This window comes from Mesocricetus auratus, unplaced genomic scaffold, assembly GCF_017639785.1.
Source record: "Mesocricetus auratus isolate SY011 unplaced genomic scaffold, BCM_Maur_2.0 Super-Scaffold_100676, whole genome shotgun sequence".
Lineage (NCBI taxonomy): Eukaryota > Metazoa > Chordata > Mammalia > Rodentia > Cricetidae > Mesocricetus > Mesocricetus auratus.
In genome coordinates, this window is record NW_024429266.1 from 30,934,914 (window position 1) to 30,947,929 (window position 13,016).

Consider the following 13,016-nt stretch of genomic DNA (forward strand, 5'->3'; position numbering starts at 1 on the left):
AGATCACTAGAGGTCACCACTGAGGTATGTAGCCTTTTCTAATGTTGACATATTTTATTATACAATATAAACAAGTCTCACTTAAAATATTATCCTTGATCTTATTAGAAAAACTTTTTCTTTCTTTTTTTTTTCTTCTCGAGACAGGGTTTTCTGCGGCTTTGGAACCTGTCCTTGAACTAGCTTTTGTAGATCAGGCTGGTCTCGAACTCACAGAGATCCGCCTGCCTCTGCCTCCTGAGTACTGGGATAAAAGGCCTGTGCCACCACCGCTCGGCTTCTTCTTTTTTTCTTTAGTCAGGGTTTCACTATATAGCTCTAGCTGTCCTTGAACTCACTATTTAGATCAGGCTCATCTCAAACTCACATTTACCCACTTGCCTCTGCCTCCCCAGTGCTGAGATAAAGGGTGTGTGCTACTTCGCCCAGCTTAGAAAAGCTAATTTTTAATGAAAGCTTTAATTTTATCATTGGCTCTTGATGCTGCCAGTTGTTTTTCTTGAAGTGACCTTTTTTTTTTCCTAATCCTGAAAAACCAGCTCCAGTGCTAGGGAGATGTCTGAATGGGTAAAATGCTTGTCGTGTGAGTGGGAGGAACTGAGTGCAAACCCTCAGAGCTCATCTTAAAGCTGGACATAGTAGTGCTCAGGTCTGTAATATAAGTACTCCTGAAGGGACAGACACAATATTCCAGAAGATCCCCTGCGTCAAACTGATTCCTTTTGTTGACCTTATATATACAAACATGTGTACACATAGACAATAAACATCTTTCAACTATTTTGTCCTTGTAACTACAGTTTGTCAGTTGTTCTTTGAAGTCTAAATGATATTCTTTGAAAAAGGTGGTTAGTTCAACTTATAACTTAAACACTTGGAGAATTCCTTTTGAAAATATTGTACTTCAGGGTGAAACAAAAATTTGTCACAGAAACTGGGTATGGTGGTGCACACTTTTAATTTCAGCACTTGGGAGGCAAAGACAGGTGGATCTCTGTGAGTTGGAGACCAGCCTGATCTACAGAGTGAGTTTCTGGACAGCTAGAGCTATGTAGAGAGACCCTGTTTAAAAAAAAAGTCAGAGACTGTTAAAGCGTACTTAAATTAATCACTTGCACTGCTTCATTAGAGATTGTTAAGTGAAATACACTTACATTCTCTGCTAACTTCTTTTCTGATACAACATCTTATGTAGCCCACACTGGTCTTGAATTCCATGTATGTCCAGGTATGACCTGGGTCTGTTCACCTTTCTGTTCCACCTCTTAAGTGGTAGGATTACAAGCATGTGCCACCGTGTGTGATTAATGGAGTGTCATGGAGATGAATAGGGGCTACCAATGTACTTTAGTATTGCTACTTCACTGTGCTAAGACACTAGCTGTTTTACTTACTATTGCTTTTGTATAATAATATCAATATGGTAAAATAGACAAATGATGTTTTAATATCATTGTTAATTATTAACATTATTGTCAAAATAGCTTTGATTATGTAGGCTCTCTGAAAGGGTCATGAGAAGTTATAGGGTATATGCGGTCCACAATTTGAAAGTTGAGGTGTAATTCCATGGTAGAGCACTTGCCTGTCATGCTCAAGGCTCAAAGCACTGAAAAAAAAAGTAGGTGTTTTTGGTATAGCGTAAACCTTGTATGAGCCTAGCATTTATTGATTAACAAAGTTTTTACTTTTTTTTTTTTTTTTTGGTTTTACGAGACAGGGTTTCTCTGTATTGTTTTGGAGGCTGTCGGTCCAGCCTGGCCTCGAACTCACAGAGATCTGCCTGCCTTTGCCTCCCGAGTGTTGGGATTAAAGGTGTGCGCCACCACCGCCCGGCTTTACTTTTCTTATATATGTAGTTTATAGAGAAAATACATATTAATGGTATTAAGAATGTGTGTATTTAAGGTTTCAGAATATATTTCTTGGGATTGTTAAGAGTAGGCTAAGCCGGGTGGTGGTGTCACATACATTCTTAAAAGCTCTTAAAAAGGGATGAGGAGTTAGTTGGTGTTTGGTAGGGATGCCTTTGTTTGGTATTCAAGGTTAAGAAATGGATTCTGTGTAAGTGTCTTCCAATTCAACTCTGTAAATGACAGAATGGTTTAGTGAAAATGTGCGTTCTCTCTCTCTCTCTCTCTCTCTCTCTCTCTCTCTCTCTCTCTCTCTCTCTCTCTCTCTCTCAGGACTATAGCAACAGCAGAATGGTGTTCACTTGGTTAATTCAGCAGCTTAGGAAAATAAGTTCTTGAGTGCTTTCTATAATTTTGATTTGTCACTTTCAGTATCTTGATATCTCCCTTCATCTCTCAGGAGGGCTACAAGAAGACACCATGATGTCAGGAAATTAGAAAACAAAGGCCTTCTCAGTGCATCTATTTACTTAGTAAGGATTTCTTTTTCTTTCAAAGGAACCTCACAGTGGACTTTTTAGGTTGTAGTGACCAGAATTAGATCACTTCCTAGTTTAAACTATTTACTGGCTAGGGTAAAAAACAAACAAACAAACAAAAACCAAACCAAAACAACAACAAAATCCACAACCACCTGGGCTTTGACAAGAGAGGAGAGAGTGCATCGCTGTTTGTAAGCACATGAAAGTAAGGGAGGCTTGCTATAAGTAATTTACTTAAATTAACTAAGGACTCTGCAGATGTAAAGGAAGAGATAGATGAGAATGATTGATTACACAGGAAAAAAAGAGTATCTGCTGCCTTTAACTTTGTGACTATTAACCAGCATATATTATGTTGCCTCTCTAATGTAAGAAAATACCTTTAAATACAAAGATGAGAATAAATGGGGAATAAGTGTAAATTGTAATAAATTTCAGGGAAGGACAAATGCCCTGCCTATAGAGACTTGGTAGTAACAGTGGTGAGGTAGTTGGGTATTGATATTGATGACTGAAAGAATAATGCAGAACAAATTTTGGATAAAGTAATATACTGAAATACAATCCTTTGGCTTATCTTAATTAAGTACATATAACTGTTTTGCTATTGTACAGTGTCAAGGATATGGGAAGTTGAGAAGATCGAGAAAATGACAGGGAAAGGAGAGATGAGTGAAGGAGTTGGCGTGGAATGTATAGCGTGTTTCTTTACTCACGTTTGTAAAGATCAGTTAATAAGTGATCTTAATAGTAACCCTCCAGCCTCTAAAAAAAAGAGTGTGAGTTCCTGTCTCTTCCAGAAATCCTAGGAAAGGAAATTGAGATTACAATATGATTTTTGATGTGTGTGTGTGTGTGTGTGTGTGTGTGAGAGAGAGAGAGAGAGAGAGAGAGAGAGAGAGAGAGAGAGAGAGAGAGAGAGAGAGAGAGAGAGTTTTCTTACTGTTAAGGCTATTCAGCACTGACTCTCAGAGGAAGATGGTTGGTTTGAGGTTTTAGTCAGTAGATGAATGAAAAGGCAAGACCCTTAAGTAAAAAAAAATGATAGTGTAGGCAGTGAACACTTTCAAAAAGCTTTTGAAGCTGAATGTAGTTCTGAGTCTAAACATTTCCAGTCAAGTTCTTTTCTAACATCCTGCCTCAGCTTGTCTTGCCTCACTTGAAGGAATCTTTAGTAGCATTTTGGAGTTGTTTCAAAAAATCAAAAGGGCAAAACTGTCTTCCTTATAAATGTATCTTTTTTTTTTTTTAAGACAGGGTCTCACTGTTTTGATTTTTCCAACTGGCCTTTCTTTCTCAGTATGGGCACATACATTTTCTTAAGAGCTTTGTTTTCTTTTTCTTAAGAAAGTAAACAGTTGGGGGCCGGTTGGGGGGGCAGGGGAGGAGGGGAGGGAGAGGGAGCTGGGATTGACATTGATGCAAGCTTGTTTCTAATTTAAATTAAAAAAAATCTTAAAAAAAAAGAGAAAGCAACCAGTCGTCAAGGTGACATACACATTTAGTCTCAGTACTCAGGAATAGATCTCTATAAGTTCAAACCCCATTTAAGACGGTTCCAGGCTAGTCAGAGCAACATAGTGAGACTTTGTCTCAAAACAACATAGAAACAGAGAACTGAAAACAACATAGAGACAGAGAACTGAACCAAAGTTACCTATATTATTTAAAACCAACATCAGCTTTTGTGAACATCTCTTGTGGCATATTCTAAGGCTTTTATATGAATGTGTTTTATAGTTGTGTGACTGCAGATGCCCAGAGCATCATGCTTGGATCCTCAAGTTCTCACCATCAAGATCTTTCACTGATGAAGCTCGAGTGAATCTAAGCTTACTTAATTCAGACCAGCATTACAGCATTGCTTTCTCCACATTGTGTTCTGTATTGCATATTTTTACTTATTTTTGTGGTACCAGTTATCAAACCCAGGGTCTCAGACATGCTGAAAAAGTACTCTACTACTGAGCTATATTACCATTTCCACATTTTGTTCTTTAACAGTGAGCCACTACCCAGAACTATTTATTAATAGAGAAGAATCATAGAACTGCAGTAGTACAGTGTTTTCCACAGGATTTAGCAGGTCAAATAACCAAACTACCACTGTGTTGGTCATTTTTCTCATTGTTATGACAAAATGCCTGACAAAAGCAACTTAAAGAAGGAAGGGTTTATTTTGGCTCACACAGTTCATCATGACAGGGAAGTATGGTGGCAGCTTGGTCACATTACATTCATATTAAGGAAGCAGAATGTTTTTATTCAGTCCAGTGTCCCAACCCATGGAATACTACTCCTCAGGTTTAGGATGGGTCTTCCCACCTCAGTGAACCTAATTTGGGTAACCCCTCATAGAAGTTTGTTTCATTATACTCTAAATCTCATCATGTTGGTAATTAATATTAACTACCACAAACACCTATTTTATTACTCCTTCAATTTGTGGTAACCAAAGATAACTGTCTTTACATTTTGGAACTCAAATGGCAAAAATGTCTGTTTTAAGATGTTCAGCCAGAGGGATATGGAAAGTCATTCCACAGCTCAGGGTTGGGGTAAAGTAGGGACAACAGCCTTTCTCTCTTTAGACTCCTCTTTTTTTTTTTTTTTAAAGATATTTTACCATGATTGCTTTCTTTGAGCTCATAGACTCCTCTGCTAGATTTTTTAGGAATGATAAACCTGGGAGGGATTTCTCAATATGGCCTGCCTTCTTGTTATCCATGACAGTGTCTGAGAAATATGAGGAGACTTGGCGATGCCTTATAGTCTTGAGATGTATCTTTAGGATATAGTGTTAAAGACTATTCAGTAAGTAAGTTTACTGAATAAGTGTAATGATGTAGGTGACTGTCTTAAAAACTACATAGCATTAAGGGGATTAAAAAGATTTATTGATTTGAGAAACATTGACATTGGTGTTTTCATTTAAAATAATACATTTTTGCCTAGTGACGTGGCTCAGCAGCTAAGGTGCTTGCCCCCAAGCTTGATGACCTGAGTTCATTTCCTGGAACCAACATGATTGAAAGAGAGCTGACTCCAATAAGTTGTACTCTGATTTCCACACATATACCATTGCATCCATACACACACACACTAAAATAAATGTAACTAAAAATGGGAAAAATAATGCGTGTGATTATGCTTTCAGCAGTTCAGTTTCTTCTGCATGATCCTTTCTCTAGACTATAATTAGTCAGCTTGGTTATTCAGTGGCTGACTTTGTAATTTGTCATTACCTGTGTTATTTTTCTTTGTATTTGATCCTTTTAATACCCAGTTGTACCTCTGCGGGTATAGACATGTGCAGGGTAAGAAAGGCAATTAAAGGCAATTATTTTATGTTTTTGTTAATTAAAATCTTGTTTGAAGTAGGAAATGCAACATATATATGTATATTTTAAACATTGAAATCTGGGTGTACCTTTCAAAAAATTTAGGCTTTGTTATTCGGCCAAGGCTTACTATCATCTTGTATTTTGGTCTCATGTACTCATATTAGTTACATTTCTCATTGCAACAAAATACCTGACAAAAGTGATTTAGGGCACGAAGCAAAGGCTTATTTAAGAGCACAGTCCATCATGGCTGGGAATTCATGGTAGGAGGAATGTGAGGAGGCTGGTCACATTGTCAGGAAACAGAGAAAAATGAGTGCTGGTGCTTAGCTTGCTTCACCTTTTTTCTTGATTATATTTTTTGAAACTATAATTACATTATTTTCCTTTTCCCTTTCCTTCCTCCAACTCCTCCCATGTACCCCTGTTACTCTCATTCAATATCATGGCTTCCTTTTGTTTAGTTTGGTGTGTGTGTTCCTAAATATTTAAATACAACTTACTCAGTCCATATAATATGACTTGATATTGGATAACCAGTTGGTACGCTCTTCCCTGGGGAAGACTATTTTTTCTGCTCTCAGCTTCCCTAATTGCATATAGTTCTTTGTTTAGGGTTGAGGCAATGGTAGTAGCTACAATATCTTTCATAGCCCTGACCAGCAACACAAAAGAGGGCTTTTCATGCCTGATACTGGTTTTTTTTGTTAGATAATCTATGACTCTTGGCGATAGTATTGTCATCCTACATTTCATTTAAACTTTGCATGTATATGCATACACAGACTTACATATATTATAGATATTTTTAGATAGATAGTTAATTCCTTGTGAGTTTTCAGACATCTTTACTGTTATATTATCCCCTCCCTTCTCTTCCTGTGTTTATTTTCCCCCTCCTTAATTAAAACCCCCTCACTTTTCTTATTTTCTCTATCAGATTGCTTGCACCCTGATTATTTCCCTCTCTAAGGCTCCTTCTTACACCCACTAACTCTGCAGTGGTCCCTTTTTATGTAAATTAACCCATTTATTATTAGAGGCTAGGCAGATCTCAAGCAGTAGCACTTCTACTGGTCTTTCAGTTCCTTCAGTCTTCTGATGGCAGACGTCACTGTGATGGCAGAAGTAGTCTTGTAGGTCCAGGCCCCACCAGCCCCTGTTTTCATGCAGGAACCCACAGTGCCAGATGCCAACGACTCTTCTCTTCATCTTTGTCTTGCCACAGAAGGAGCGTGTTCTTGATGTGCTGGCTGATTTCAATTTTCTTCACTATTTTCCGGAGGGAGGCACCATAGCGGCTTCTGTATTTCCTGACTATCCCAACCTTCGTGGTATTGTTTAGCCATGTCTTCTGAACCTAAGCGCAAGCCTGAAGAGGAAGAGATGCAATGCACAGGCACGGTTTTAGAGAGTGGGCAAAAACACAGTTGTCCCTTTTCACTTCCCTGATTTCTGTAGTTACTCTAGATTAAATGCTCAATCTGAAGATTGGGGACCAGGAAGTCAGATATGAGATGACACAAAAAGTTTGTTTTTCTTGTTCTGAGTTCTCATTAAACATGATCTTTTCTAGTTTCGGATTACCTGCAAGTTACATGATTTTATTTTTTGCTAGAGTTGAATGGTATTCCATAGTGTATATGTACCACATTTTCATTATCCATTGCTAATTGAAGGACTTTTAGGTTGCTGTTTGAATAGAGCAGCAATGAACATGGCTGAGTAAGTATCTAGAATAGGATGTTGAATCGTTTGGGCATATTTTGAGAAGTAGTATAGATGAATCATATGGTGGATTTATTTTAAGCTTTTTGAAGATTTTCCATATTTTTTTCCAGAGTGGTTGCACTAGTTTACTATCTCATGACAATCTGATGCCCATACTAACACACATACACAAATACCTTTTTAAAAAAGCATTTAAGTTTATTAATGCTTATTAACTACATATAATGTATCAGGGACTGTGGAGGTATTAATTAAAGCTCAAGTAAAATTAATCATGTTATTGGCAGCCTATAGCATATTTCATAAAGGAAATGAATGTATTCAACTAAACATTATATTTAATAAAATATGGAATGTTAAGAATCCCATATGTTAATATTGGAGTGAATGCACATTTTATAGTGAAATTAACATAAACTTAAAATGGACTTGTTATATTTCTGAATTATGCCATTAAAATGGAAAACATTTATTCCCTCAAAATTGATATTGTTTCTTTGAGCTACTCATTTAATGAAATCAGTAGGCTATTATTGCCTTTATGGCATGTTGTTACATAAGCCCTTATGTTACAGATTTAAAAAAATGAACATGACATGGAGTGCTAACTGTAAGGTTTGATTTTCCTGTGAGAATAAAATCATGGGAATATTCTTCATGTTTTGGAGAAAGAGAGTATGTGAGATAACCATGCATTAGTCTAGATGTTCTGTTTTGCCATTTGAAATATAAGTTTTAAGAACTGCACATATTTAAGGTAAACAACATTTATGTTTTGACATATGCAATGCATTAAATAGTATGGTGTTATTTGTTTGAGCTTGTGGATATTGTGAAAAAAGGGTAATTAATAACAGGATGTAGCAAAATTACCAACATTGATCTTACTAAATATCTTGTAGATGCTTACTGCAAGATATTTGTTTACTGGGCTCTTTACTGGCCCAGGTGCATTAACAAAGATCCTGTGGTGCTCCATTAAGAGTTTCATATGTGATGGCGCATGCCTTTAGTCCCAGTACTCGGGAGGCAGAGGCAGGTGGATGGATCTCTGTGAGTTCAAGGCTATTCTGGTCTACAGAGGGAGTTCCAGGACAGCCAGGGTTGTTAGGCAGAGAAACCCTGTCTTGAAAAACAAAAACAAAACAAAACAAATAAAAACCAACAGAGTTTCATATTCATCAGGTGGCGGTGGCACACACCTTTAATATCAGCACACTGGAGGCAGAGGTAGACTGATCTGGGAGTTCAAGACCAACCTGGTCTACAGAGGGAGCTCCAGGACAGAGAAACCCTGTATTGAAACAACACAACAGAGTTGTATACGTAATAGAAAGTCTCTCTAGCTTAGGAACAAAGACTGTCTAAAACACACACTTAGTTGTGTCTAGTTTGTTTGATTCTAGAAGTCATAAGGGTCTGATTTCAGGTAGTAATGTATTGTTCTTTAGGAAAAGAATTCTGGATTTCTTTTGGAATAGTTATAATGTAATGATTTGGTTCTCAAAAGTACATGATAAAATAATTTAATGTGTGACTTCCCAAGTTTTCTAGGTTGTCTGCATTAAACCTCCTGTTGTTAGTTTCATCATTCTCTCAAAGTAGGAAATTGAAATGTGTTCTTGGCTTATAGAAATTTGACATGTTTTGACAAGAGTATGAAAAGTAGAAAAAGCATCATCTTTTGCTTTTCATAAAATCTTGTTTTCTGTTACTGATTCACTACATTAGGTGCTACTAAAGTGCTGCGCTTGGGTTATAATGGAAGGTTGATAATATCTATCATTTTATGCAAAAATTGCAAGATGACACATCCAAGTAAACAGTTTAAGGTGTTGAGAGAGACATAGACTGGAGGGAGGGAAGTTACTTGCTGATATTTAGAAAAGGACGTTTACTAGAAGGGTTTACTGTGCTGGTTTCTCTGTTTATATCTTGAAAACAGTTGAGGAAAAGATGATTTTGTAATATGAAAATGTCCCATCTGTGTATAATTTTTATGTGTTAAAGAAAATAGGGGTAACTACCTAACAAGAAAGGTAACTTTTATATAAAATACACGGAATTTTATTCCAGTTCCTTTGTTTAGAATAGGAGAGAGGCCTGGTACAGGATATCTAACACATCCATCAGTGATAAGAGTATGTATCTAGTGTCCACTATGAGGCTCTGAGTTTCCTCCATAGCACTGTGGGTAAAGCTGGTGAGTCTGAAGCAGAAGGGAATCTCTGCCTTATTTATCGCCTTTAGGAGAAAAGGACAATAAATCATTTTGCTGTCTATTAGGAAGATAATTAGGAAACTTAGTAGGAAAATGCCTTTGTACTTTGTGCTTAGATGTTGGTTTATCATTGTGAAATTCTCAGGTATGCACTTGATAAAAGGTGTTACTTAGGAAGCATCATTACTATGTGGCTATTCATTTACTATCTGGGTCTATTACCTATTATGAGAGTCATTTGTTTTATTTTGTACTTATAACCTGTCTTATGTTTCTTATGGCAGAGGTAATTATTTACTGTGGTAGTATCTCTCTGTAACTAATTCTACTAAAATAAATGCCTTTGGTTAAACTGAATATCAAATCTTCTAAAAATTGGTTTTGAAAAAAACAGCATTTATCTTTCTGGCATAAATAAAGGACAGTAACATGAGATAATGTATAGTAACCATGAATTTATTAAATGATATTTGTATATTTGTGTCTTAAAGCTTTTAGACTTAAGTGCTTTTAATACTTTAAGTTTTAACTATTGCTTTATTATTTTACTTTTTAAAAATTTTTACATAGTGCTAGGGACCAAACCCTGGATCTTGTACTTGCTAGGCAAACGTGTTACTTCTGAGCTGGTTTCTATCTGAGTAACTGTGACCTTAAAGTGTGATGTTAGCTACAGAAGGAAATAACTAGATTTCTTTACTTATATTATTTTAAATGTTTTATAATTCTTATAATAGGATTTGTTTTCAAGGTAAGAATAGAGTTAGATTCTCTTATGTCTTCCTTTCATCTTATGTTTATAAAATCCATGTAAGTACAGCATAAAAATTACTATGATGGTGGTTGTGAGAGCCTTGAGATAAAATAATCTTATTTTTTCCTATTTTGATCAGGTGTGAAATTTATCAGACTAGAAAGGTCCTTTCATGAGAGCTTGAAATTATTTTATTTTTTAAGAGACAGAGTTGCTATTTGCTCTTGTTGGCCTTAAAACCTTTATGTTGTTGAGTATGAGCTAACTCGTGATCCTACTGCCTCTGTCTCTGAAGTGTTAGAAGTACAGGTATGTGCTACCTTGCCTCCCTTGAAAGTGGTTATAGACTGAATGGTACATAAAAAAAGCATTCTTGAATTTATGTAACCTCATATAGAAGATGCATGATTTATAACTTGTAGTGCAAGTTAAGGAATTCATTGTTATGGAGTTCTCTTCAACTTCCCACAGATGGGTACTTTCCTTTGTGTACTGTATTTTTTATTTTTAGTTCTGTTTTGTGAGAGAGGCCCATTTTATTTATATTTATATTTATTTATTTTTGAGACCTCCCACCTGAATGCTATGTAGATCAGGCTCACCTTGAACTGAGTTTTATTTTGTATTTATCCTCAATAACAAGCCAAGGGTTTGTTCTATATGGCTTAATCTTGGTGCAGAGTTAGAGGAAAATATTTTGGAAGTTCCAAAATTGTTTTTATTTATTTTTTAAAAAGAGAAAACAATCCACAAGGTATATATGATGATTTTTTGTAGGTGCTATGACCTGAAGGGCCTATAGGATGATTCTTGTTTATAGTCTGAGCTTATAGTATTAAGTAGTATATATGGTTGACTTACAGTAGATATTTGAATGAATTCATAGTAAATACATTAACATTTTTTCTTCTATTTTTGAGATCACATTTGGGAATTATGATATATCATAGTTATTCATTCCATTATCTCAGTTATTTATTCCATTAGCTTAAGGTTGGGCAGATCTAATTAGCCATTTACAGAAATCCTTCCTCCCTCCCTGCCTCCCTTCCTGCCTCCCTCCCTCCCTGCCTCCCTTCCTGCCTCCCTCCCTCCCTGCCTCCCTCCCTGCCTCCCTCCCTCTGAGCTCCCTCCCTCCTTCCCATCTGCCTACCTGTCTGTGATATACTGGGGAGTGAACCTAGGGCCTTGTATTTGTCAGGCCAGTGTTCTATTCCTGAGCATATCCCTTGTCCTTAATTTAACTCAGTGTTGGAATAGGAAGCTCCTGAATGAGCAACTGACATATAGTAAGATAGTAACTTGAATAATAGCAAATACAGTGGCTGACTGTTTACTAATGGGAAAGCAGAGTTACTCAAGAAGATAGATGATACATTTGCACCCAAAGATCAAGGCAGATTACTCACTTGTTAAGAGTGTGGAGCATAGTAATTTTCTATTTTAAGATATTGGAGGCTACTTGTTTTCTGGATGTAGGTTCCCTTTTTTCTTTAGCTATCTTAAAAGTTGTTGAAGTGGCAAACAAGAAATATACTTTAATTGAAAAACACTGTTGTTGATGAAAATTCTTGGAAAGATGTTGTATCTACAAAGACTGATTGGAACTGCAGTGATGTGGAGAGATTGGGATGTTGTAGGTCCAGGGCTAATTACCTTATTTTGGGCTAACTTTAGTGCCCTGAATCATTCCTTACCCACCTCTGTGTTGGGACTCTGTGACTGACAGATAAAAACCTTTTGGAATCTGCTAACTTAGCAGGCTATTACCAACCCAGAAGCTAAGAGTGTTATCAGAGCATCTGAAGCCTAAAGAAAAACTCCCCACATCTTGCTGTGACCACCTTGTCAGTATGCCCACCATTGCCTTTTGAGCTTGCTGGAACTAACACCCTGTGACTAAATAGATAAAACCCTATTGAAACCTATTGACTTAGTAGACCATAGCATCCACCAACGCAAAGGCTAAGAACATCATCAGATAGCATCAGAGGCCTATAGAAAAGCTTCCCCAATCTTTCTGTGACTGTATTACTGATGTACATAAACATCAGTGTATTTTGAGTTTGATTCATTACTTTCTTTGTTCTGTAAAACTATAAAATGTCATGAAACTTTTTCCACACTGGAACATTGAACTTGGGGTAATCTAAATCTGTGTCCTGTTAATGATCACTCAAGATGGCTCTAGAATAAACTATCTCCTACTCCCTTTAAGGTAAGAGCTATATTTTCTGCATAAACATTGGACATGTAAAATTCTACAGTTTAGATATTCTGTGAGGGATTTCATGAAAAAGAAGTGTATAATGTATAGTCTCTGCTGTAAAATAAACTTCAACTCAAGTGTTTGTGTGTGTGTGTGTGTGTGTGTGTGTGGTGTATGGTGTTTAAAATAAACATAGCTTCTCCTCTATTGCTTCAGTCTTGCTACATCTCTTATGAAAATAAAGTTATCACAGGTTGCTTTGTTTGGTCAGATTGATTGCCTTACTAACCATACGATTTTGAGTATGCCATTCAGCATTTTCTTGTTTATTTACTAAAGAAATGTTTTACTACTACTTCTGT

General features: G+C 36.5%; 1 protein-coding gene and 1 pseudogene across 2 annotated transcripts in view; one reads left to right on the forward strand and one right to left on the reverse strand.

Moving 5' to 3' along the window:
• The window catches only part of Rabgap1l (RAB GTPase activating protein 1 like), a 508,921-nt gene that overhangs the window by 15,176 nt on the left and 480,729 nt on the right, over positions 1 to 13,016 (forward strand). The gene's annotated exons all lie outside the window — the stretch shown is intronic.
• Positions 6,810 to 7,406, reverse strand: LOC101830330 (annotated as a pseudogene).